We start from the raw sequence: 6,000 nt of genomic DNA on the forward strand, positions 1-6,000 counted from the left end.
AAGATAATTTGCTGTGCTTGTTCAGTTTAAAACAGGCAAAGTTATTTTATGTAGTGAGAACACTGTATCCTGATCTCTGGTGATATGCTATTTAACTATCAGTAAGTCACCCACCTCTACTTTGATGGCTGAGCCTGAGTGAGGAGAACTTTGATGGAGACAGATGCAATTTTAAGAGCAGTATTATATACTGCTGCCCACCTGCTTATAGCCAATAAGCATCAAAATAGAGACTGAGAAAAGCTTCTTTCTTCCTTTCTTTTTTTTTTCTTTTTATAAGAACCATAAACGTAACAAGAGATAAGGTTAAGGACAATAAAAGTGTTACTGCAAATGTTTCAGCAGTTATTTATAGAAATGGGAATTGGGAAGACCACAGGAGCACACAGAGCAAACACATTGATGGAAGACCTGGGTTCCAGGACCTACTCTGAACCTCCTTGGGACGTTTACTAAAATGAAGTATGATAAACTTTAAAAATGAACCACTCAAAGCCCCAGACAGGAATAAAAGAAATGTTTGGTAAAGAAGCTTCACTGGTTGTGACCTTCTGTTGAGATCACTCAAAGCATACACACCACAGCGGAAAATAAATGATAGACAGCAAATTGGCAGGCGAATCCCAGAGGACCAAACAACATAATGTCATGTAGTTTGTAAAGGCATGGATATTTGTCGCCACAGCCTGCATGAAGGACACACACTGTGCAAACTTTTATTAATGTGTTCCATTACTTTGGAGTTTGTCACTTCTTCTCCCACATCCATTATGTAAAACAGCCTGGCATTTGGCACGTTGCTTAATAAGGGTTGCAGTCAGCTATGCAAATGCTTAATTATTATGACACGCACCTACACATTATAGCTTCCTTTCCGAATTTTCTCCCACGTTAAAATTATTTAAACTTACCCTTTGCTCCACACCTCTATGAAGAAACCTGGTCTGGTAATATCCAGGAGATAATTGTTTTTACACGTAGGAATTCAGGGGCTATCCTGCTCAGGTGAGGGCCATCATGGGTTTTCTGAAGTTAGCAGTGAGAAGAGTGGCTATCAATTATTTATTGAGTACATTTATCACAGTCTACACAATAAAGCTATTCTTAATCATAAGTGATTTTTAAAAAAAAAATCTGATCATAATTTTTGAGAGTGATATTTTTGTTACTTCTTTAAAAGCAGATAAATAATTGATGACAAATATTCTTTAATATTATGAAATTGGAAGTGATAAAGACAGTAAAGACACACATTTTAAATACACATATTCATCGTAGAAAGAGCATATTGATAACAATATGGAACCATGGTTAATATATCGTCTTTTTAAAAAAACAATCTTTAGATTAATGTGAAGCAACAAAACATGCAAAAAAATTAACTATTAATTAGTTTAATCAAAAATATTTTTACTATTCATAAGTTTATTTAATTTACTTTTACCTGATCATGTCATAATATATGATTTGTAGTGGCTTTACAAGAAGTTTGATTTTGCATTTAAAATAAATGAAATGGGACAAAAAGGAAAATAAGTCTAGAAAAAGTACAGTATATCTAGGGGTGAGATTAGGGCACGTAATTTCTTACTAAAAAGTGGGTTATAACTTTCTGAGCTTTCTGGAGGCTAACTCAAATGGGAAACTCAATCACTCATGATTCTTAGTGTCTATAAAATAAAAGTAAACTATCTGGTCAAGAATATTTATTCTTATACTTGACAGGAAAAGTCCTCGTGTTTCTTTATAACAACATCACTTTGTTTGGTGAACAACCCATTCATCATCATACTTAACGTCAACAATAAAAGTCACCAATAAGTTGTTTAGTGATGTTTCTGGTAAATGCAATGAGGCCCTATTACATAATCTCTAAATGAAGTTCAGTCGGTTTTTCTATGATGCTCTAAAATTATGCAGTTTCTGTACTCTGGGCTCTGATTTTTCTGACTCAGTCCAGGAAAGGTATTTTAGACCCTTTTTTAAGTATTATATTGAATTCACATTTAAAAAAATTTACCTGGTATTGACATCCATAGTTGATACATGAAAATTGAAGTCAGGAAATGAAGAGTTCCTGTATTGACTATTCTACACTTCTGGGGAGATGGGATTCTGAACACTCCAGATAAAAACTGTGTGTCTACTTCAGGAAATGGGTAATGCAAGGCCCACTAACATTTGGTAGCCAAGTCCCCAAGAATACATTGCATTTAAAAATCCTCATTCTGTCAGTATACATAGTTTTCATTCCTAATAGATTTCAGATATCACCAATCTGATGTGACTAGACAGAATTTAGTGCACAATTCTTTCTACCAAAACCACCCAGAGGAACTATATTAGTATTCCTAAGTCATTTTATCAATAATCTCATAAGTAATTTTTAATCTATATAATTCTATAGTACCTTTTCCCAATTTTCATATAATATAAAATATCTTGGTGAGCTTTTTATCAATAAATATGTGTAACCCACTCATGTCCATTTCCAGGACTTTCTGAATTGATATCTCCAGAAGCCAAACCTTTAACAAACCTGGTGATGCTGATGTACACCAAAGTCTGAGAATTACTTGTCTAAGGTGGGATTTTCCGTTGAAAATTTTCCATGAAGTTCTAAAATTTAGCCTTATATATGAATTTATTTAGAGGGTTTTTTTCCTACAATACAGCGATGTTTGTTATTTAGGGGGAGTTGTTAAAAAATATGAAGCTCTTCCCCAGATACTTAAGCCAAATATGTAAGTTGGAGCCAAGGTATCTGCATGTTTTCTTTTTGGATAAGTCTTATGCATACTGATATTAAAGTACCATTACCATAATAGATAGCACTAAGCAAGAGATTTAAAAGAAATAAAATTCAAGTATTATGGAGATAAAGTCGCAGTTACATTTGTCTCTTAAGATTTACCGTAGACTAATTATATTTGCTCACGCATTGTGAACTCTGATTGTCTGTTAATAAATATACATTTTAAAAAGTAAAAAAAAACTAAAACTATTTTCCAAACTGCACAGTAACGGTATTGATGAGTAGGTAAAATCATGTATGTATCCATTAATCAGAGGTAACTCTTATCAACCGTCTATATATCCTCTTCAATTTGGAAAAAAACTGTTCTAACAAAGGAGGCGATATCAAAAAGTTAGTTATGGAAAGTTCTCAGAATGTGGAGCCAGACATATGTCCTTTCAATCCTGGTTCTACCACTAGCTAGCTTTATGATCTTGAACAATTTATTTAACTTCTCTGAAAATGAACACCCCCATGAATGAAACAGCCATAATAAAGTTGTGAATGTGAAGATTAAATGATACCTTGTACACCTTTAATAAATGTGACTTCCTTTCACCTTTGCTTTTTGTCTAATTATGCTGTTTAGAAACTGTATTCCCACAGAATTCATTATACCATCTGAGTTTCTGTCTCTGCTTTCTTCAGTGGTTAGTCAGGATAGAAGATAAACTACCTGTGCTCTTTCGTAGAGAGTAGGAAGACTGTAGTGTCATGGAAAGAATGGGATCTTTGGAGTTTGATCTGAGTGTGAAGTTTGACTCTCCTATTTGCTCTGCTTGACCTGGGGCCAATTTCAGCTTCAGTATCTAATCTGTAAAATTATTACCTCTTGGAATTTTATGGGGAATAAATTAAATACCAAGGTAAATGCCTGGCGCTGAGAAAGAGCACAATAAATGCCAGCATTCTGCGTGTTTGGTGGAGAGACCCTGTATACTCCCATCACCCACTTTAGACAGAAAGTCAACACATGCCATTAGAGAATTCAGTTGGAACTGTCATCAAATTTTAAAAGTTTATTTGATATAATATTAAAGGAAAAATTCTCTTATAAGGCATTGCTGTCCATTGGATAAAACACCTTTATGAACTTGTGAGCATTATTAGATCTTTCAAGGATGAAAGGAATACCCAAAGTAATTAGCAATTATTATTTCACAACAAATCATAGTTGTCTACTCACTGAAGTATTGCACTGGGATTCAGTAGACCTGAATTCTATTCCCACTTCTGCTATTCTCTAGTTTAATGACATTGGAAAGTCACTTCACCTTTCTGTGTCAGAGAAAACTTATAATTAACTTTCATTGATGTATAAGCTTTTTGCTGCAGCAACTGGATAACTAGAATTATATTTCCTATCAGAATGGAAAATCCTAAATATTTCCTAAAGATTATTTACTATGGACTAAATTTTTTTTATTTTAATTTTGTTGATGAAATGATGAACCTATATATATTTTTGAGTGATTTTGCATTTGAGCTTTTATTGTATATCCAAACATGGCAACTAAAATAAGCTCTCTCTATACGAAAGTGATATTTATTGAAACTTTCTCCTATAAATCAGCAAGAAGACAACTAACATACCTCTATACTAAAATAGGAAGAGCAGTTGAGTGGCCCATACAAAAAAGGGCAATAGCACAATAACATAAAAAATATTCAACCTCATTAAAAGCAAAAAAAATTCACATTAAAGCAACAATGACTTTTAAATTTTTGCTGACTAGATTTTTAAATATTTGTTAACACCTACAATTTTATAGGATAAATTAGGCAGTAAATATCGAAACTTTCATAAATATTCACACTCTTATGCTATGTCTTTTTATTTTTAAAAATTTAGGGCTTCCCTGGTGGCGCAGTGGTTGAGAGTCTGCCTGCCAGTGCAGTAGACACGGGTTCGAGCCCTGGTCCGGGAAGATCCCACATGTCGCAGGGCAGCTGGGCCCGTGAGCCACAATTATTGAGCCTGCGCGTCTGGAGCCCGTGCTCCGCAACAAGATAGGCGGCGATAGTGAGAGACCCGCGCACCGCGATGAAGAGTGGCCCCCGCTTGCCGCAACTGGAGAAAGCCCTCTCACAGAAACGAAGACCCAACACAGCCAAAAATAAATAAATAAATAAATAAAATTTAAAAAATAAAAAATTTAAATTAAGTATAAACTCAGAGATACACAAAATATTCCTATGTAAGGATATTCATAGCACTATTATGTATAAAGCTGAAAAACGTTAAAAAATAGATGTCCAATAAAAGGGTTATTTATGGTTAAATAAAACATGTTTTATCTTAGCAATAAAAATATTATACAGTCATTAGAACTGAGATTTTCAAAGAACAGTTTCAGAATTGATAAAAAGGATGACAGTTAAGGGTTGAATTTTGTCCTCCCTCCAAAAAGATATGTTGGAGTCCTAACCCTTAGAATCTCAGAGCATGACCTTATTTAGAGATCAGGTCTTTGCAGAGATAACCAAGTTAAAATGAATTCATAAGGGCAGGCACTAATCCAATATTATTGGTGTTCTTATAGAAAGGGGAGATTTGGACACAGAGACTTGCACACAGTGAGAATGTCATGTGAGCACAAAGGCAGAGACCAGGATTATGCATCTACAAGAAAAGCAATGCTAAAGATTGCCTGCCAGAAAAACCACCAAAAGCAAGGGAGAGGCATGGAAAGATCCTCCCTCACAGTCTTCACAGCCCTCAGAAGGAACCAGTCCTGCCAACACCTTGATTTCAAACTTCTAGCCTCCAGAGCTTGAGACAATAAGTTTCTGCTGTTTAAGCCACAGTTTGTGATACGTTGCTATGGCAGCTTTAGCAAACCAATACAACTACAATATAATATGTGGTAGAAAATCTACACAGGCAAAAGTCCAGACAGACATATATAAATGTTGAACAGTATACAAGCAGAGAAAATGACAGCAAAGGAACACTTAAAATTATGTGATTATCTCTAGATTGTAGGATTATATCTCTTTTTAAATTTGGGAACACATACTTTCATAAAGACAAAATATTTTTCAATTTAAGCATAAGCATTCTTCCAAAATGTGATTGTATTCACAAGTCCTACAATTCACCATTCTGTTTAGGATTGGATTTTGCTAATATTTTGGTGGTGGTGGTGGTGATAGTAAAGTTATGGAATGTCCCAGAGAAAAGTGCTTTCTTCTGACTCCAG

This window comes from Balaenoptera borealis (assembly GCF_965194805.1).
Source record: "Balaenoptera borealis genome assembly, chromosome: 6".
NCBI classification, from domain to species: Eukaryota; Metazoa; Chordata; class Mammalia; order Artiodactyla; family Balaenopteridae; genus Balaenoptera; species Balaenoptera borealis.